A 23,161-nucleotide genomic window follows, 5' to 3' on the forward strand; every position below is an offset into this window, starting at 1 on the left:
CTGTTTATTGACGAAACCGTCCAGGTAAAAATAAGCTTCGTCAGTAAACCAAATGCTACCCACATGCATATCGCTGTCATAAATCCTGTGCACTATATCGTTAGCGAATGTCTCTCGTGCAGCAATGGTAGCGGCGCTGAGGGGTTGCCGCGTTTGAATTTTGTATGGATAGAGGTGTAAACTCTGGCGCATGAGACGATACGTGGACGTTGGCGTCATTTGGACCGCAGCTGCAACACGGCGAACGGAAACCCGAGGCCGCTGTTGGATCACCTGCTGCACTAGCTGCGCGTTGCCCTCTGTTGTTGCCGTACGCGGTCGCCCTACCTTTCCAGCACGTTCATCTGTCACGTTCCCAGTCCGTTGAAATTTTTCAAACAGATCCTTTATTGTATCGCTTTTCGGTCCTTTGGTTACATTAAACCTCCGTTGAAAACTTCGTCTTGTTGCAACAACACTGTGTTCTAGGCGGTGGAATTCCAACAATCAGAAAAATCCTCTGTTCTAAGGAATAAACCATGTTGTCCACAGCACACTAGCACGTTGTGAACAGCACACGCTTACAGCAGAAAGACGACGTACAGAATGGCGAACCCACAGACTGAGTTGTCTTCTATATCTTTCACATCACTTGCAGCGCCATCTGTTGTTGAAAATTGTAACTACTGTAATTTCGAAAGTTTGTCAACCTGAAAATGTACTGGTGTCCCAAGCATTTTGCAACAAACGGTGTATTTCTATCGCTGCTCGTTTAGTTTTTATTGCCGTTTCAAATATACCGGTCATTTTTGAAACACCCTGTATATAATATATATTTTCCACCTGTGTTCTGTTTGTTGAAAATGTTCAGATGTGTGTGAAGTCCCATGGGTCCAAACCGCTGAGGTCATCGGCGCAAGTGGCCGCCCGCTCCGTGACGTGGCGCTTTAAACCGCGCAGCTACTCCGCACGGCTGTTCCGTTTGTCTGTCTGTTCATTACTTAAGAACCCCTTTCTGCTCTGCGTAGGCAGTACACAGGTTATAATCAACCGCACTGATGGTAATACAGAGACTGGCGGAACGAACGAGCGGCTACTGTCAGAAACAGGAGTGTTCATGTGGTGAACGATTTACCAAACAAGACCTGAGCATAACAGAGTCGTCTTAAGCGTATTTAAGAATTCTGGTATCAATCCAACTCACAAACACGATAGTCTCAAATGAACCATTGAGAGCTCGTAATAGTATGACAATTCAGAAAGATGTCTAGCAAATTATGAATCTTTTTGTTTCTGCAGTGGAAGATTTTCCGCCTTGATAGCAGAGTAGTCAGCGCAACGGGATGCCATGCAAATGGGGAATGGGATGGGTTGGAGATTTTCTCCCCTCAGGGACTGGCCGTTGTGTTATCATCATATCATCCCCATTGACGTTCAAATCGCCGACGTGGCATCAGCTAAAAAGACTTGCACCAGGCGACCGGTCTACCCGAAGGGGGGCCCTGGCCACACGACATTTCATTTTAGTGGAAGATTAACTATTTTGAAACGTTCTAGAAGATTAACATTGAGTGCCCGACTGGAACTCAAAGCTGGATCGTAGTGTTTCGCAGGTAATGTTTAATATCAGCGACTTAGCTATCCAGGTCGATCTTATAGATTGACTTCCATCCTGATAGGCAGTACAAGTTCATAATGGTCTACCAAGATCACATCACTATGTTTGTAGTCCTCAGGACTCTGAAACCAAAGAGAGTGGAAGAAATAACCTACTACTTCATTGACATATTTACATTACTTCATGCAGTGTGGATCGACCGAGCTCAGTGTGTTGGACTGGTCATTGGTGTGTCACCGGAGTGACAGGTCCATCGGAGACATTTAAGTCTTTCTAAAGCTGTTTGGGACGACAGTCTGTGACGTCTTTATGTATGTAAACGCGAAGGAACAGCCACACTGAAGCAAGATCGGGTATAGGTCACGTACTGAAAGACAAGGACGGTACAAACTGAAGACTGAACATTCAGTTCTCCGGATATTTTTTAAATTCACAGACAGGAACGGTAGAGAATTGCACAAGGTGGTGATAACAAATCGCAATAAATCAGGAGGAGGATATATTCGTGGGTTCTAAAGTGCTACCATCTAACATAAGATGCTACACAGGTCGAACAGCTCCTCAAAGTTTGCACATTTCTGTAGTCAGTGCTAAGAGATGTTTAAGGTTGTCTAAAGAGCGACGCCACTGGAGACTGAATGACATTATAACTTGTGCCTACCCGTTGGAGTGCATCGAGAACGTTACCTGCCATCATGTGGTGTAGCAACAGTGAAGTACAGAGGATGTGACGTCACGTTGTGTAGAGCCATAGTTAGGGCTTGGTCCCCTTATTGTGCCTAAGGAGACGCTGAATATACGAACACATTTTACAGAACTGTGCACCGCTAACAGTAGAGGAACAATTCGCAGACGACGATTGTATCAGCAATACACCCGATCATAAAGCAGCATATGTGAGGCGATGATTTGTAGAAAATAAAATATCAGAAATCGTCTGGTCTGCCCAGCATTCCAGGCTGAACCCAGTGGAACACTCTTGGCATGTTATGGAAAACAGATATCCAACATTCGTAAATCTGTAGGATTACTTTATTACGCTACCAGTTACGGTGCCCCGGTTACACAGTCTTCAGGCTCCTGTGTACGAAGTGAGATCAAGCATCCAGTCCGTTATGATTACTGAAGCAACTATTATATCAAATGGTTTCCGTAGATATCTTTACATTAGAAGCAGCCTAATGACGACACGAGCTGTCTATTGCGAATACATCTTACGAAGAGCAGTTTTCTATAGTGGTTCCTTTGGTAAGGATGGCTTAGCACCGGCAGCTGTGGCTGAGAGGTTCTAGGCACTTCCGTCCGGAGCCACGCTGCTGCTATAGTCGCAGGTTCGAATCATGCCTCGGGCATAGATGTGTGTGCTGTCCTTAGGTTAGTTATGTTTACGTAGTGGTAAGTCTAGGGGACTTATGACCTCAGATGTTAAGTCCCATAGTTCTTAGAGCCATTTGAACCATTTTTTTGGGTAGCGGTGGTGGTGGTGGTGGTGGTGGTTAGTGTTTAACGTCCCGTCGACAACGAGGTCATTAGAGATGGAGTGTAAGCTCGGGTTAGGGAAGGATTGGGAAGGAAATCGGCCGTGCCCTTTCAAAGGAACCATCCCGGCATTTGCCTGAAACGATTTAGGATAATCACGGAAAACCTAAATCAGGATGGATGGAGACGGGATTGAACCGTCCAGTGTGCTAACCACTGCGCCACCCAGCTCGGTTTTTTTGGGTGGCTTATCCCGTCCCGGTCCTGAAGATCGTTATAATGAGGCGCCGAAACTGGTAACGCAATACAATTATTCCATCAATTTACGGCTGCTGGATATCTGTATTCTGCAAGTCATCGGCCAGCCAGAGTTCCATTGATCTATTTTGTAGAAGGTGATATTACATAAACCTGTAGGATGAGTTAGCACGTCGACTTCATTCCGATGCCAGCACCTAACATTACTGTCTTGAGGGAGCATGGCTGGCATTCCTCCAAAACCATTCAAACACCTCTCCGAATGTGGTACCCACAGAGATGAAAGATGGAAGCAACAGATATTAATATCCGCTAATAGGCATCCAGATGTTTCTGATCAGATTATCTACATCTATTTTAATAAGATTGCCGAATCTTATTAATATTTTTTTACCCATAACAATTTGACGCCACAGTGGGAATGGCGCCATATATCAATTATGTATTATCTCATGATGATCAGTTCGATTCATAATTTGTTAGCAACATTCTGTGTTTCGTGGAAAGTCTTTCTTCAAATGTTTCTTCCATTGAAATTATGGTTCTCAGTATTAATCTCAAGAATCTGCAGAATATGCTCAAAAATCATGGGTTCTTGGAAAATGAATATCTCCTCTACAAAAATCAACATGGATTCCGCAAACAGAGATTTTGCGAAACTCAGCTCGCTCTGTTCCTCCATGAGATCCACAGCGAAATGGACAACGGCGCTCAGGTTGACGCCGTGTTCCTTTGTTTCAGTAAGGCATTTGACACCGTCTCGCATTCCCGTTTAATGAAAATAATACGAGCTTACGGAGTATCGGAGCACACCTACGATTAGATTCAAGACTTTCTTGCAGACAGAACTCAACTCGTCGCTCAAACGGAACTAAATCGACATATGTGAAGCTAATATCTGGAGTACCACAGGGAAGTTGTGATATGACAGTTGTTGTCCACAGTATATATAAACGACGTGCTAGGAAGCGTCGGATGCTCTTTAAGGCTGTTTGCAAGTGATGCAGTTGTTTGTACCAAAGTAGCAATGCCAGAAGATAATAAGAATTTGCAGAGCGACCTGCAGAGAATTGATGAATGCTTCAAATTATGGCAGCTGACCCTGAACGTAAATAAATGTAACACATTGCGCATACATGGTAAAAGAAATCCACTACTGTGCAACTACATTGTTAATAACAAACAGCTGGAGACAGTGTCTGCAATAAAATATCTAGACTTAACTATCCAGGACGACCTTAAGTGGAATGACCATATAAAACAGATAGGAGAAAAGCAGACTCCAAACTCTACATCTACATCTACATGGATACTCTGCAAATCACATTGAAGTGCCTGGCGGAGGGTTTATCGAACCACCTCCACAAATCTCTATTATTCGAAGCTCGTATAGCGCGGGATGAACGAACATCTATATCTTTCCGTACGAGCTCTGATTTCCCTTATTTTATCTTGGTGATCGTTCCTCCCTCTGTAAGTCGGTGTCAACAAAATATTTTCGCATTCGGAGGAGAAATTTGGTGATTGGAATTTCGTGAGAAGATTCCGTCGCAACAAAAAACGCCTTTCTCTTAATTATGTCCATCCCAAATCCTGTATCATTTCTGTGACACTCTTTCCCATATTTCACGATAATACAAAACATACTGCCTTTCTTTGAACTTTTTCGATGCACTCCGTCAGTGCTATCTTGTAAGGATTCCACACCGCCAGCAGTATTCTAAAAGAGGACGGACAAGCGTAGTGTAGGCAGTCTCCTTAGTAGGTCTGTTACATTTTCGAAGGGTCCTGCCAATAAAACGCAGTCTTTGGTTAGCCTTCCTCACATCATTTTCTATGTGTTCCTTCCAATTGTTCCTTCATAATTGTAATACCTAGGTATTTAGTGGAATTTACAGCTTTTAGATTGGACTGATTTATCGTGTAACCGAAGTTTAACTAGTTCCTTTTAGCACTTATGTGGATCACCTCACACTTTTCGTTATTTTTCTAAATTATTTTGCAGTTTGTTTTGACCTTATGATGACTTTATTAGTCGATAAACGACAGCGTCAACAGCAAAAAACCGAAGACGGCTGCTCAGACTGTCTCCCAAATCGTTTATATAGGTAAGGAAGAGCAAAGGGCCTATAACACTACCTTGGGGAACGCCAGAAATCACTTCTGTTTTACTAGGTGACTTTCCGTCAGTTACTACGAATTGTGACCTCACTGACAGGAAATCACAAATCCAGTCACATAACCGAGACGATATTCCATAAGCACATTTCACTACGAGCCGCTTGTGTGGTACAGTGTCGAAAGCCTTCCGGAAATCCAGAAATACGGAATCGATCTGAAATCCCTTGTCAATAGCACTCAGCACTTCATGTAAATATAGAAGTAGTTGTGTTTCACAGGAACGATGTTTTCTAAACCCATGTTGACTCTGTGTCAATAGACTATTTTCTTCGGGGTAATTCATTATGTTCGAACACAGTATATTTTCTAAAATCCTACTGCATATCAACGTTAACGATAAGGGCCTGTAATTTAGTGGATTACTCCTACAACCTTTCTTGAATATTGATGTGACCTGTGGAACTTTCCAGTCTTTGGGTACGGATCCTTCGTCTAGCGAACGGTTGTATATGATTGTTAAATATGGAGCTAATGCATGAGCATACTCCGAAAGGAACCTAATTGGTATACAGTCTGGACCAGAAGACTTGCTTTTATTAAGTAATTGAAGTTGCTTCACTAATCCAAGAATATGTACTTCTACGTTACGCGTGTTGGCAGCTGTTCTCGATTCGAATTCTGGAATATTTACTTCGTCTTCTTTTGGAAGGCATTTCGGAAGGCTGTGTTTAGTAACTCTGCTTTGGCAGCACTGTCTTCGATAGTATCTCCATTGCTATCGTGCAGAGAAGGCGTTTATTGTTTCTTGCTCTAACATACTTCACATGCGACCAGAATCACTTTCGATTTTCTGCCGGGTTTCGAGACGAAGTTTCGCTGTGGAAACTGTTATAAGCATCTTGCATTGAAGTCCGCGCTAAAATTTCGAGCTTCTGGAAAAGATCGCCAATATTGGGGAATTTGCACCTGTTTAAATTTGGCATGTTTGTTTCGTTGTTTCTGCAACAGTGTTCTAATCCGTTTCATGTTCCAAGGAGGATCAGCTCCGTCGTTTCTTAATTTATCTGGTATAAATCCCTCAATTGCTGCCGATACTATTTCTTTGATTTTAAGCCACATATCGTCTACACTTATATTATTTAGATTCATCTGAATAATTTTAAGGAAATGTAACTCATCCACGAAGGAAGTGGCTTATAAGGCACTTGTTCACCCGATTGTTCATCTATCTGCGGTCCCTATCAAATAGGACTGATAGAGAAGATAGAGAATACCCAAAGAATTGCGTCGCGGTTCGTCACGGGATCGCTTAGCTGGTGAGAGAGCGTTACGGAGATGCTAAACAGACTCCACTAGCAGACGTTACAAGAGGCGCTTGTGCATCAGGGAGAGATTTACAATTGAAATTTCGGGACAGCACTCCCCAGGAGGAGTCAGACAACATATTACTCCCCCCCCCCCCCCCCCCCACACACACACACACACACACATACACACACACATTCATCTCGCGTACTAACCACTAGGAGAAAATTCGAGAAATTAGAGTCAATACCGACGATCATTCTTCCAGCGCACTATTCGACAGTGCAACGATGTTGGAGGGATCAGGTAGTGGTACTCAAAGTACCCTCTGCCACACACCACGTTAAAACGGAATACTGATCCGAGAATACATGACATCACACTTAAACTCTTTGAAAACTGAGCTACGCGTAAATAATATTGGGAACGTTATCTGTAGCAAATAGCCACCCAGGCCCGCTTATTCCGTAATTTGGTGTAGCCGTCAGGTTGCGAGAGCTGGCTGGAGTTACTTTGTAGGTTGCGTCGTGCTCCTGTCAGCGACGCCTCTGCGATCGCATCGGCTGCGACTGAATGAAATAACAATAGCGACGGGCGCACAAAGGGCGGCCCGCCTCCGCCGCCGCCTCTGCTTGCTCTTTGCACTTTAACGAGGGCTGCTTTTGGAAATAAACGCACGCCGGAGCCTCTGGAAGCCAGCAAAGCACTCTCGAGCGGCGGAGTACACTCCATTCACACGCGAGCATGCAAGCGCACAACACTAGATCGCGTGTTACACACACACACACACACACACACACACACACACACACACGCACATACTGCCACTGTACTTCTAGATACCACCGGTGTAGTACTCCTTCAGAAAAACAGCTGTGAGGACTTTACCACAATTCTGCTAAGACGCACTTATTGTTAAAATTCCGAGAGAGCACGTTCCTAGGAGAGTCTGAAAGCAAATTGTTTCCTGCGTTATACTGGTTATTGTATGAAAAGATCCTTTATTGTATGATTATATGATCTCGAAACAAACACGGGTAGCAGTTACTTCTGTAAAATATCTGGGAGTATGCGTACGGAACGATTTGAAGTGGAAGGATCATATAAGATTAACTGTTGGTAAGGCGGGTGCCAGGTTGAGATTCATTGGGAGAGTCCTTAGAAAATGTAGTCCATCAACAAAGGAGGTGGCTTACAAAACACTCGTTCGACCTATACTTGAGCGTTGCTCATCAGCGTGGGATCCGTACCACGTCGGGTTGACAGACGAGATAGAGAAGATCCAAAGAAAGGCGGTGCGTTTCGTCACAGGGTTATTTGGTAAGCGTGATAGCGTGACGGACATGTTTAGCAAATACAAATCACAGACAGCAAGAGAGGCGCTCTGCATCGCGGTATAGCTTGCTGTCCAGGTTTCGAAGCGGTGCGTTTCTGGATGAGGTATCGAATATATTGGTTCCCCCTACTTATACCTCCCGAGGAGATCACGAATGTAAAATTAGAGAGACTCGAGCGCGCACGGTGGCTTTCCGGCAGTCGTTCTTCCCGCGAACCATACGCCAGTGGAACAGGAAAGGGAGGTAGTGACAGTGGCACGTAAAGTGCCCTCCGCCACACACCATTGGGTGATGTACGTGAGTATAAATGTAGATGTGAAATGTAAATGTAGATCACTCTGAAATATCGTAAGTATGAAATTAGAAAAATTTGAACTCATACATCTTCCTATGGTAGACTACGAGAGGAAAGCTATTTTGCAGACAACGGTATTTCCGTCATACTGTAGCCATCAATGATTGTCCGAATGCTTATGGGAAATAGTTTACTTTCCGAAGCAGCTACACAAAAATAAGGAGTTACATGTTTTCATCCATTCCGGCCAGACCTTCAGACGGATGCAGTAGTTTACTCCAACCACGCACACAATATCTTCTCTTAGTTGTTAGAATGAACTACTGTATACGTCTTATGACATGTACTGGACGTGATTGGAATTAACTACTGCATCCATCTTATGACATGTACTGGAATTGCTTCTTATTTAAATACTAGTCATTGTGATGTGGAATGAATCATTTTCACACTAAAGTATATTTTCTCAGATAAAAGTGTGGCAAAACGCCGATCACCTACGCTATTTCTTAAATTACATCTTTTTCTCACAAGTATATTATGATTTGTAGTTAATTGTGCTCCGTAGCACTCTCCCTCCATGAAACACATGCACAGACATTCCGTAATGCTGCAACGATTACAGTCTGTTTGGAAACCAATTTTAGTATCCCTGAAGTTTGTTAGATCACTTCAGTCTGGAACTGCGACCGCTACGTTCGCCGGTTAGAATCGTGCCAGGGACATGGATGTGTGTGATGTCCTTAGGTTAGTTGTTTAGGCAGTTCTAAGTTCTAGGGGACTGATGACCTCAGATGTTAAGTCCCACAGTGCTCAGGGCCATTTGAACCATTTTTTGTTAGGTCACTCCGTACGTCACCATAGATTTATATGGCCCGATGTCACATCCCTTGTGTGTTACATTAAGACTTACTGAAGGATAATGTAACTTGTTTCTCCTCCTAGTATTATATTTATAAATGTGGTTTCCAAACAATGACTGACTGTTGATAACTAACTTCATATGAGTATAAGTGAATTTTGATACTGTTGTCGATATGACCATCTGTCTAAACAGCTGTCTACAGTAGACACCAGATAGTAGCTGTAAACACTTCTGTGCCACTGACGCTATTTTTTCACCATGACAATGTTGTGGGACAGTTTTTCAGAACAATCACACAACATGTGTAAATTCATATGGGAGTTCCACCCTGACCATGAATGATTAACTAAAATGACAGAAATATATTAATATTAAAGGTCGGATTCTGTAGAGATCTAAAACAGATTTGCATGCTGGCTGGAAGCAAGGGAATGTTTTGAAAGTGCTCTTGGTGACATGGGCACAGAGTTGAGTACTGAAGCAGCGACCATTTTGAGTCCTTCGTAGAAAGTCAGAGAGGCGAAGCAGTCATTGCCAGAGCCAGGCTCAGTATGACGTTCGTGACACTACATTATGCCATCGTGCAGATGGAAAACAGCTAGCACTCACTGCAGTGACCGGTTGCACAACTGGTTTTAAAACGTGGAGGAATTCCTGACAAAAGGTACTGTTGTCATTGGAACGTAGAAATGGACTTTTGTGATGGCTGCTTGAGACTGCTACTTAGTAGGTGAAAAGAAAAGAGGCCTTTGAAAACCGTGAGACACTGCTAAATGTGTAGCTTTTACAAGAAATTTTGTTTAAGGGTGTAAGGCCTATGACATTATTTCATCTAAACTCCTTCCAGAGTGGCAGAGAAGCATGGCAGTGCTGGAGGGGAGCTGCCTCATTGGCCAAGGACAGAGACAAAATCAGCGAGGAACGACTTTTTGAGGAGATTGTGGAAAGAAATATTGATTAACCAAGTAAAACGTATCCCAGAGAAAGGGACCCACACCCTTTGAAGAGTATTTTGATCTGTTGGAGCTTGGTAAATTCAGAGCTGTGCCATTCAAATTGAACATATATCGACAAACGCGGCAAGGCGAGGTTTTATTGTCAGATGACCTCACACAGAAATCACTTCACGTCTTCTTCTTGTCTGTCAACTTCAGATCTTACCATCTCATTTTTCCAGCTCTGCTGCTGCTCCACCAGCTTTCTTCAGCCTCAACAACCATCTCATTCGATGCATTTGCGATACTTAGAAAATTTTAGTGCCTTCCATTAGCTAGCCGCAGGAAAAGGCCTCTGGCGCTTCCATTGCACTTAATTCGCCAACAGATATATGTTATGATGAGACGGAGCCGCACCTACACGATACGTAGGGCATTTCAGGAGAGGTTATAATTTTATTACATCAGAGACACGCTCTGAAGAATTTTCTTACGAAGTCGCAAACACATTGCTTCCCAAATCCACATGAGGTGTGACGTATTAACTTCAGTAATTCTACGTATTGCCTTCAGTTTTTCTATACATTGCCTTCAGAAGTTCTTATCTACGTCAACCAGTTTCAGAGAAATAACTCGGTACTTGCGCAATTTATTCTCTATTTTCCCCCCTACCCTCGTGTTATAGTCATTAGAATTGCGTTCATACTGGTTGCTGTTATTAAATGTTATTAAAAAGGATACACAATTGTGTATGAAGAATTTATTATCATTGACAGTATATATCATTTTCCTTTAATTATTCACTGTCTAACGTTTGATACCAAAGCAAACCAAAGCAATTATAATACATCTACGGGTTCACTTTTTATCGGCCCTCTCCAGCATTCGCCGGCCGGTGTGGCCGAGCGGTTCTAGGCGCATCAGTCTGGAACCGCGCGACCGCTACGGTCGCAGGTTCGAATCCTGCCTCGGGCATGGATGTGTGTGATGTCCTTAGGTTAGTTAGGTTTAAGTAGTTCTACGTTCTAGGGGACTGATGGCCTCAGATGTTAAGTCCCATAGAGCTCAGAGCCATTTGAACCGCTCCAGCATTCATCTTACAATAAGCTATCCCAGAGTATGATGATGTGGGACACTAGTAAGTGAAAATGGGGAAATGGTTTTGAAATTTTCATCTCCCAATGCTGATGTTGCCTGTAACGAAAAGGTGCAGACCTTAGATGTTTGAGATAAGAAACATGTGACAGGTTAGTGGATCAAACAAACATCTAGTAATTTCGTTCATTGAATTACCTCTGATCTTATTTATTAAGGTCTGGTGATGCCAAGTTTACTACCGAACTGTGTATATTTCGTTTTGTCTAAATTCAGTGGCAGTCCATTTGCAGAGAACCAGTATCAAGCAAATTTTATTTACACATGTAAGCTTTGAAGTTTCTCTATCAAGTTTTACTATTATACTTGCATCACCAGAAAGAGAACTACAGCTGATTCTTGAATATATTTATATTTTTTAGTAGTCTTGATCATAATAAGACATAAAACTTCACTTTGCTTATAACCAGTTTCAATTGATTGACAACTATCTTCGGATCAAGTCTCGGTGACAATGTGCGTCTCGCGGTTCTAGGCGCGCAGTCCGGAACCGTGCGACTGCTACGGTCGCAGGTTCGAATCCTGCCTCGGGCATGGATGTGTGTGATGTCCTTAGGTTAGTTAGGTTTAAGTAGTTCTAAGTTCTAGGGGACTAATGACCACAGCAGTTGAGTCCCATAGTGCTCAGAGCCATTTGAACCATTTTGACTATGTGCGCCATTGGCCACATCACCATCATCGGTAGGAGTATCTCAGAACATGCTCAGTACAAAACCAGACCGTAAGTACTCTGCTGGTCACAGCAACAGCATCACTAAGTGCAACTTGAAGTTACGTATGTAAGTGCATTGTTGATTTCCTCTTCTTTACTAAATGTAACGTCAATAATAAAAAGTTATTCAAATCAAGGCTATCACTGTTTAAAACCATCAGAAGACCAAACTCTGTAGCAAATTTTTGATGGCAGATCATTTATACATGACAACAACAGACTGTGAGGGACTGTATATTCCTGTGGCACTCCTGCAGCGTTTTTTCCACGTTCTGGATTGGGAAAGAGACGATAGTACACGAAGTACCCTCTGCTACATGCCGTAAGATGGCTTTCGGAATATGGATGTGGATCTAAACGTGAAGGTCATGAGCAGCTTCAAACCTTTGAAACAAAATATGATACTGTACTGCCAAGCCATAGCTTTCTGTTTTTATTCTTAACGAAAGTGAGAGCACCACCCTATCCGCACGCGCTGCACTTCCTCTTTTATACACGCTCGCCACATCTCTCCAAATTTCAGATAAAAATAAAGTTAGTTTTCAAATTAAAAGGAAACAGATTGATGTTTTAGTATCTACTTTGTTCTCGCATAACTTCCAACTTTATGGTGTAAATGATAGATGACATAAATGTTTATGTAATTCGTTCACTTCTCTTTTCAGCCAATGTACAATATAGATTTTAAGATCTGACGAGAGCTGAGGAATATGGTCTCTAGAAAAACCGGAAAAATGAACATACAAAGCTTTTGTTTGATGTTGTATTTTACTACTTATTATATGGGTGTGTGCAAAGTAAAAGTAGGGTTACTTTAGTTCGACATGTTACGTAGTATAAGATTTAGTTCTTAGTGCATTATATTGCAGTAAGTTCATAATTGTGTAGGTGAAAGTCGCTGAGATAATAGAATTTGTGAAGGTAGGAATTGTTCCAGAAGGAGGGACAGATTAATGTGACAAATTATAAATTATATAAGAGACTGTGAACGATGCGTGAAAAAAAAAAAACTGCAGAACATCTGTAGCCACAGAAAGATTAGAACAGAAACAGAGGGTCTTAGTGTCCAGCTAGTTTCACCGTCCGATCCTTCTTCAGAATATTTCCACACAGATGCTGGTTCCTAGCTCACGAATTGGAATTCGAAAGATTTATTACGTAATGAATGGTTTTGTGCACCCGGCGAGATGTAAAAGAAAAATATTGAACCAAATGCAACGGATAGCCATCAGATAAACGACTTACTACACAATTCTCAAAAAAATTGAAAAATGTATAGAAGCTTAATCATATTGTGGTGCCACAGCTGTGTTGACTTACTACAAGGAATTCCTGACTACTTAACACCTTAGCTTTCAAAATCTCCATATCGCTCCTTCATACAAACCAAGTTCAGAGCACATTGCTCCTTATCAACTGGTATACCAGAATAGATGTACGTAGTATCCACCGGTCACGAAGAACTTGCTTCGTTTCATGAACTAACCTTATAATCTCATGTATCATGCATCACAGCAATGAAAGGCCTCACATGGACAATTGTGGAGCTACAACTTTCGTTCATGAAAATGAATTCTGTTCAGTGCATTTCGTATGCATTTTTTGTCCTGGCACATCACTTGCTATTGAGCTCGCTGCTAGAAAATGGTTTTGTATGAATGTGCATATATAAGGACACATCTTTCAGTCGATAAGGTAGATAATTACCACTCGTACTGAAATATGTACAGCGGACTTTCTGCAGAGGTTTCAGGTCAGTATAGGAACAAACAGAACGGTATCAATATAGAACTTACGGTAACCGGCATTTTACGATACCACTTTTATTCTATAAAAGTAGAAATAGATAATTATTTTACAGATAAATGACGAACAATTTAAGCATTACAACTAGTTGCAGGCTGATGTGTTTCGATGCCATATCGTTCTAACTTTCTTCTCACTGTATTTTCCAAAATTCACATGCTTGGCATCAAGTAAAATTGACGTAGCTATTAAAGGAGTAAAAGTTGTGCTACTCACTTATAGTCAGTGACTATTTTAATGACAAGTTCTTTGTGCATATAGACGTTTCTAAAGCTTCACTGTTGGACTGACGGGTACCTATTCGCAAGCTATACAAACTTAACATATATTGGTGATAGTAATGGTATGGATCACTGTTGTAAGAAAATGTATTTAGTGTGTACAGGACTGCAAGTCGAGGTTCAATTCCTATGAACGTCAGTGTATATTTGGAGATGGTCGAATATTACAGTAGCTTGTTTGTAAGATGGAAGCCGCGAAATTTGGACGCTGAGTCTGGATTTTGAGGAATTAAATTCAGTGTATTTTCTTTTCTCTGTGTTACAATACATACTTAATGATAACACAGTTATAAACAACACCTCGATGCCGAAACACGTTTGATGATAATAAACAAACCGTCAAGGCAGATGCAGTAACGTGGTATTCTGTTTTTCCGAAACGTGGAGCAACCACTGAAAATACTGGAAGACGAAGAAACTATAGGTTAGTGCTGAAAGCTCGTGCATGTCAGTGACCTACAGAAACTTTTCTGAGGCCATCACAATTGCGTCTTGGTTGATACGACACGCGATAATTTCCTCTCCTGTCAGTTAACTCTTCATCTCAGAGTAGCTTCCACACCCAACTCACTCTATCAGTCGTCGGATACATTACATATTACAGGCTTTGCCATGTATAGCTGTTCCCTGATAAACTAGGTCCTACCATTCTGTCCTTCCTTCTAATCAGTAATCTATGTACATGATTTCCCTCAGCGTTTCAGCAGAGAACCATCTCGTTTCGTATCTTTTTTTTTTTGTTCATCAGTCTACTGACTGGTTTGATGCGGCCCGCCACGAATTACTTTCCTGTGCTAACCTCTTCATCTCAGAGTAGCACTTACAACCTACGTCCTCAATTATTTGCTTGACGTATTCCAATCTCTGTCTTCCTCTACAGTTTTTGCCCTATTCAGCTCCCTCTAGTACCATGGAAGTCATTCCCTCATGTCTTAGCAATGTCCTATCATTCTGTCCCTTCTCCTTATCCGTGTTTTCCACATATTCCTTTCCTCTCCGGTTCTGCGTAGAACCTCCTCATTCCTTACCTTATCAGTCCACCTAATTTTCACTATTCGTCTATAGCACCACATCCCAAAGGCTTCGATTCTCTTCTGTTCCGGTTTTCCCACAGTCCATGTTTCACTACCATACTTCAGACGTACATCCTCAGAAATTTCTTCCGCAAATTAAGGCGGTATTTGATGTTAGTAGACTTCTCTTGGCCAGAAATGCCTTTTTTGCCATAGCGATTCTGCTTTTGATGTCCACCTTGCTCCGTCATTGGTTATTTTACACCCGAGGTAGCAGAATTCCTTAACTTCATTGACTTCGTGACCATCAATCCTGATGTTAAGTTTCTCGCTGATCTCATTTCTATTACTTCTCATTACCTTAGTCTTTCTCCGATTTACTCTCAAATCATACTGTGTTTTCATTAGACTGTTCATTCCGTTCAGCAGATCATTTAATTCTTCTTCACTTTCCCTCAGGATAGCAATGTCATCAGCGAATCGTATCATTGATATCCTTTCACCTTGTATTTTAATGCCACTCCTGAACCTTTCTTTTATTTCCATCATTGCTTCCTCGATGTACAGCTTGAAGAGTAGGGGCGAAAGGCTACAGCCTTGTCTTACACCCTTCTTAATACAAGCACTTCGTTCTTGATCTTCCACTCTTATTATTCCCTGTTGGTTGTTGTACATATTGTATATGACCCGTCTCGCCCTATAGCTTACCGCTTCTTTTTTCAGAATGTCGCACAGCTTGCACCATTTTATAGTGTCGAACGCTTTTTCCAGGTCGACAAATCCTTTGAACGAACGTTGATTTTGCTTTAGCCTTGCTTCCATTATTAGCCGTAACGTCAGAATTGCCTCTCTCGTGCCTTTACTTTTCCTAAAGCCAAACTGATCGTCACCTAGCGCATTCTCAATTTTCTTTTCCATTCTTCTGTATATTATTCTTGTAAGCAGCTTCGATGCATGAGCTGTTAAGCTGATTGTGCGATAATTCTCGCACTTGTCAGCTCTTGCCGTCTTCGGAATTGTGTGGCTGATGCTTTTCCGAAAGTCAGATGGTATGTCGCCAGACTCATGTATTGTACACACCAACGTGAGTAGTCGTTTTGTTGCCACTTGGCCTAATGATTTTAGAAATTCTGATGGAATGTTATCTATCCCTTCTGCCTTATTTGACCGTAAGTCCTCCAAAGCTCTTTTAAATTCCGATTCTAATACTGGATCCCCAATCTCTTCTAAATCGACTCCTGTTTCTTCTTCTATCACATCAGACAAATCTTCACCCTCATAGAGGCTTTCAATGTATTCTTTCCACCTATCTGCTCTCTCCTCTGCATTTAACAGTGGAATTCCCGTTGCACACTTAATGTTACCACCGTTGCTTTTAATGTCACCAAAGGTTGTTCTGACTTTCCTGTATGCTGAGTCTGTCCTTCCGACAAACATATCTTTTTCGATGTCTTCACATTTTTCCTGCAGCCATTTCGTCTTAGCTACCCTGCACTTCTTATTTATTTCATTCCTCAGCGACTTGTATTTCTGTATTCCTGATTTTACCGGAACATGTTTGTACTTCCTCCTTTCATCAATCAACTGAAGTATTTCTTCTGTTACCCATGGTTTCTTCGCAGCTACCTTCTTTGTACATATGTTTTACTTCCCAACTTCTGTGATTGCCCTTTTTACAGATGTCCATTCCCCTTCAACTGTGTTGCCTTCTGCGCTATTCCTTATTGCTGTATCTATAGCGTTAGAGAACTTCAAACGTATCTCGTCATGCCTTAGAACTTCCGTATCCCACTTCTTTGCGTATTGATTCTTCCTGACTAATGTCTTGAACTTCAGCCTACTCTTCATCACTACTATATTGTTATCTGAGTCTATATCTGCTCCTGGGTACGCCTTACAATCCAGTATCTGATTTCGGAATCTCTGTCTGACCATGATGTAATCTAACTGAAATCTTCCCGTATCTCCCGGCCTTTTCCAAGTATACCTCCTCCTCTTGTGATTCTTGAACAGGATATTCGCTATTACTAGCTGAAACTTGTTACAGAACTCAATTAGTCTTTCCCCTCTTTTATTCCTTGTCCCAAGCCCATATTCTCCTGTAACCTTTTCTTCTACTCCTTCCCCTACAACTGCATTCCAGTCGCCCATGACTATTAGATTTTCGTTCCCCTTTACATACTGCATTACCCTTTCAATATCCTCATACACTTTCTCTATCTGTTCATCTTCAGCTTGCGACGTCGGCATGTATACCTGAACTATCGTTGTCGGTGTTGGTCTGCTGTCGATTCTGATTAGAACAACCCGGTCACTGAACTTTTCACAGTAACACACCCTCTGCCATATTTTCCTATTCGTAACGAATCCTACACCTGTTTTACCATTTTCTGCTGCTGTTGATATTACACGATACTCATCTTACCAGAAATCCTTGTCTTCCTTCCACTTCACTTCACTGACACCTACTATATCTAGATTGAGCCTTTGCATTTCCCTTTTCAGATTTTCTAATTTACCTACCACGTTCAAGCTTCTGACGTTCCACGCTCCGACTCGTAGAACATTATCCTTTCGTTGATTATTCAATCTTTTTCTCATGGTAACCTCCCCCTTGGCAGTCCCCTCCCGGAAATCCGAATGGGGGCTATTCCGGAATCTTTTTCCAATGGAGAGATCATCATGACACTTCTTCAACTACAGGCCACATGTCCTGTGAGTACACGTTTCGTGTCTTTAATGCAGTGGTTTCCATTGCCTTCTGCATCCTCATGTCGTTGATCATTGCTGATTCTTCCGCCTTTAGGGGCAATTTCCCACCCCTAGGACAAGAGAGTGCCCTGAACCTCTATCCGCTCCTCCGCCCTCTTTGACAAGGCCGTTGGCAGAATGAGGCTGACTTCTTATGCCGGAAGTCTTTGGCCACCAATGCTGATTATTTATCAAAATTTAGGTAGTGGCGGTAATCGAACCTGGGACCGAAGACGTTTTGATTATGAATCAAAGACGCTACCTTTTTTTTTTCCTAGACCACGGGTACACCCTTGCACTTAATTTGTAGCAGTCACATGTAATACTACTGAAACACTTCTGTTCTGTTATTTTTTCGTTTTACATTTTACACGTCCACGCAGAGCTGGGCTCTAGAAGTAAATTATACAAAATTGCTTCTTCATAGTGTTATTTTAACACTAGTAATTTCTTATGGAAACGATTTTTCTTAGCCTATGTAAATCTCCATCTTAGATCCTCATTGCTTTACTTGGTTAAGAGAAATTTAGTTTCCAAGACAGAATGATACTTTTGTCCTCTATGTGGTCCTCAGTTTTGACGATAAATGTATCAATGAAGTCGTTTCCCTTACATCTCATTATTTTCTCCTCTTTTGGATTACTCTTAATCCATATTCTGTCCTAATTAGACTATTCATCTGTTCAGTAGATCCTTGTAATTCTCTCTTACATTCACATAGTTTTGATAATTCATCATCGAAATTTATCATGAATATACCGTTAGCCACGGTTTTAATCATATTCCTGACTCCTTTTCCCTTTTTGAAATTTTTCAGGCGCTGTTTCTTTGTGTTGTGTACATAGTTCCGCGTAGTTAGCGCGTTAACAACTTTCCCACTAGAACTCGCCCCGCTAAGCACAACAGCACAGGCGGAGCGCTCATCAGTATCCGCACTACGAGATGGCGCTGCCATAGAGACGGACCAAATTCTGCTTCCGCCGATCTGCGTATTAATATGCCACGCAGTCAATGAGATTGCTGCTAACGTAGAACCTTTTCTCCTCACGGATCACACTCGCGCAGTGATACCTGAACGCACGAGGTATTATAACAAGTGTACAGACCTCCGATTAGTCAGTCTGCATTAGTCTGTACTAGTCTATAGTCAAGTTTTAGTCTGCGCCTAATAAGATTACCATATTCCTGTACATAGCCATGAAGATAAATGTATAGACACTTTTCTCAAGTATCAGAGATAAGTGAGAATAAGATTGAGGTACCAAGACCAAAGGAACTTCAGATTGTCAATTGTAAATAGCATCCAGATTCAAGTTAAGTAAGGTTTATGATTTTAATAAATGTGTGTGAAAATTAATGAAGTTGGTCACCATCGATCTGCTATTCTAAGCGTGCAAGTGGAATTTCTATCGTCTGACCTAACGGCAGAAGATAAACACGCCACGATAAGACCACGAGACATATTGCTGACATTCGCCTACTTCGCTAGAGCGACAAGTCAAATAATCTGATAGTGTGTGTACCGATGGTCTTACAGTACGCACACCACACTTTGATTTACAGCTTGCACAGTACGGAAGAAAGGCACCACGGTTGCCTCACAGCTTTTGTAGTAGTACCGCTTCCTTCTTCCTCTTCAGTTCTTATTGTTCGCTCTTGGTCCATATTGTATATTACGTGCCCCTTCCTACGGATCATACCAGCTAAGCTCCAGAACCTACCACATACCCGTGAATGAGGACATCGACTCCGGGCGTTTTATTTACTCATTTTCTCCCAGCTGCTACCGAGGCCCTACAGCCGCCTGCTGCAGCCGCCGAGGCGCGCAAAGTATTTCTGTCTTGGGCGGGGCCCGTAGTCGGCTAGGGACGAGATGCGAACCAGAGATTACTGTGCGCCACTTTCTAGGAACTCAGCTACCGCGCATGCGCCGTGTTCCGCTCCCTCCCCACCTCCCATCCCGAGTCCGGAATTACGCGTTCCCGGCGCCTGGCACCCCTTACTGGGCTTACATGCATTCCGGCGCAGGGAACGACGACTCCCCTAGCGACGCCCGGTGCCCCAATACACGTCGACCGGCAGCTGCTGGACGTCCGTAATGAGACCGGCTCTATCCAGCATGTTGGCCGGGTCACGCGTCTTTCATACGGGGCTACTGGAACTATTCAACGGTGCAGGGTAAGCGCACGCTAGGCATTACTAGTGGTGCACTTACAAGAAAAGTACACTATGTGATCAAAAATATCCGAACACCAGGCTGAAAATGACTAACAAGTTCTTGGTTCCCTCCATTGGTAATGCTGAATTCAATATGGTGTTGGCCCACCCTTAACCTTGATGACAGCTTCCACTCTCGCAAGCATACGTTCAATCAAGTGGGGAATGACAGCCCATTCTTCACGGAAAGCTGCACTGAGGAGCAGTATCGATGCCGGTCTGTGAGGCCTGGCACAAAGTTGGCGTTCCGAAATATCCCAAAGGTGTTCTATAGGATTCAGGTCAGAACTCCCTACAAGCCAGTCCATTACAGGGATGTTGTTGTCGTGTAACCACGCCGTGCATTAAGAACAGATGCTAGATCGTGTTGAAAGATGTGCAATTGCCATCCCCGAATTGCTTTTCAATAGTGGGAAGCAAGAAGGTGCTTAAAACATCAATGTAGTCCTGTCCTGTGATAGTGCCCGCAAAATAACATGGAGTTCAAGCTAGCTCCATGAAGAACACGGCCACCCCATAAAACCACCGCCTCAGAATTTTACTGTTGGCCCTACACACGGTGGCAGATGGCGTTCACCGGGCATCCGCACATACCCACATCCTGTCATCGGATCACCACATCGTGTACCGTGATTCGTCAGTCCACTCAACGTTTTTCCACTGTTCAGTCGTCCAATGTTTACGCTCGTAACACCAAGCGAGGCGACGCTTGGCATTATCCGGCGTCATCTGTGGCTTGTGAGCAGCGATTAGACCACGAAATGCAAGTTTTCATACCTCCCGCCTGACTGTCACAGTACTTGCAATGGATCCTGATGCAGTCTGGAATTCCTGCGTGATGATCTGGATAGTTGACACCCTATTACACATTACGACTCTCTTCAACTGTCCCGGCCTCTGTCAGTCAACAGACGAGGTCCGCCTGTACGCTTTTGTGCTGTACGTGTCCCTTCACGTTTCTACTTCCTATCACATCGAAAACAGTGGACCTAGGGAGGTTTAGGAGTGTGTAAATCTCGCTTAAAGACGTATGACAGAAGTGACACCCAGTCACCTGACACGTTCGAAGTCCGTGAGTTCCACACAGTGCCCCATTCTGCTCCCTGACGATTTCTAAAGACTACTGAGGTCGCTGACATGGAATACCCGGCAGCACAATGCACCTAATATGAAAAACTATGTTTTTCGGGGTGTCAGGATACTTTTTATCGCATAGTATATGTACACACGGGTTGATCAGTTATTTTCCCTTTTTCGCGATACAGTAGTGACAGAACAGTCCCGCACCTGAAAAAAGAAGTGTCCAGCATGTTGGCCGATTCCTTTCACATGGATCAAGTGGTACTATTCAAGTGGGAAGGGGATAAGCACACGCTTGGCATTTTTGATGACGCACTTACAAGGAAAGCATGTACCCATCGTGTCACCAGTTTCATTCATGTGGAGTGCGATCGAACAGTCGCGCACATGATAACGGATATGTCAATAAGTAGGAGCTGCATTGCATTGGTCTCATCTGATAACACCACAAGCGCTACCGACAGCAAACAAATGGACTAATGTAACGAGTGCATGTCACATTACGTCTGGTTCACAGTGCAGTTTATTTCTTGGCATGCATGCCACTTCCCCAAGAACAACGAGTTTTCATTGTGAAGGTTACTGTAAACGTTTGAAGCGATCTCACAAAATAGCTGTTGCTATACATTCGACGTGGCATGCACTCAACAAGTCGTTGTCCACAGCAGGAGTACTGAAATATGCTGCCCCATAGCCGTCCATAGTTGTGAAAGGATTGTCGATGCAGGATGTTGCTCACGAAGTGACATCCCGATCATATCAATGTTCGATGGGATTCATGTCGGGATATCTGGGTCGTCAAACTATTAGCTAAAATTGTCCAGAATGTTCAAACCAGTTGCGAACAATTTTAGCCATGTAACATAGAGCATTGTGATCCATAAGAAGTCCGCAATTCTTTGCCTGTAGCCTAATATAACCATTTCCAGTCAGTGATCCGTTCACTTGGATCAGAGGCCCCCATTACATTCAATGTAAACTCAGCCCACCATCAGTTTTGCACAGTGTCTTGCTGACAAGTTACGTCCATGCCTTCGTAGGGTTGCACCACGCTCGAATCCTACCATCGACTCTTATCAACTGAAACTGGGACTTAATCTGACTAGGTCACGGTTTTCCATTCGTCTAGGGTCCATCTGAAATTGTCACAAGCCCAGTAGAGACGTCGTAGGCGATGTCTTGCTGTTCGTAAAGGCACTTGTGTCGATCGTCTGTTACCATAGCCCATTAACGCCAGATTTCGGGGCACTGTCTTAACGATACTTCGTCGTCAGTCCAAAAAAGACAAAAAAGGTTCAAATGGCTCTGAGCAGTATTGGACTTAACATTTGAGATCATCAGTTCCCTAGAACTTAGAACTACTTGAACCTAACTGACCTAAGGACATCACACACATCCATGCCCAAGGCAGGATTCGAACCTGCGACCATAGCGCGTCGTACGTCCCACATAGTTATTTCAGCAATATTGCTTGCCTGTTAGCGCTGATAAATGTAAGCAAACGCTGCTGCTCTTGGTCGTTAAGTCAAGGCCATGGTGCTCTTAGTAAAGGCACTTGTGTCGGTCGTGCTGTCCGTGGTGAGAGGTAATGCCCCAAATTTGGTACTCTCGGTGCAGTTTTAATGCTGTGGATCTCGAAATACTGAACTACCTAACGATTTCAGAAATGGAACATCCCATGCATCTATCTCCAAATATAATACTGTATTGAAGTTCTCGTGGTGCCGCCACAATAATGTCGGAAGCCACATGAATCAACAGTAAAAATGACAGTTATGCTTGTGTCACGATACTGTCACGATACTGCCGCCATCTGTATATGGGCTTTTCGCCATCCCATGACGTTTTTCCACCTCAGCGTATTGTTTGACATATTGTTACAGGGTTTTGCACACACGCACACACACAAACACAGAAAAATCTAAAAAAGTTCTTTTTACTTATTACACGTTAT

Source organism: Schistocerca gregaria, chromosome 2, assembly GCF_023897955.1.
Source record: "Schistocerca gregaria isolate iqSchGreg1 chromosome 2, iqSchGreg1.2, whole genome shotgun sequence".
Taxonomy (NCBI): Eukaryota; Metazoa; Arthropoda; class Insecta; order Orthoptera; family Acrididae; genus Schistocerca; species Schistocerca gregaria.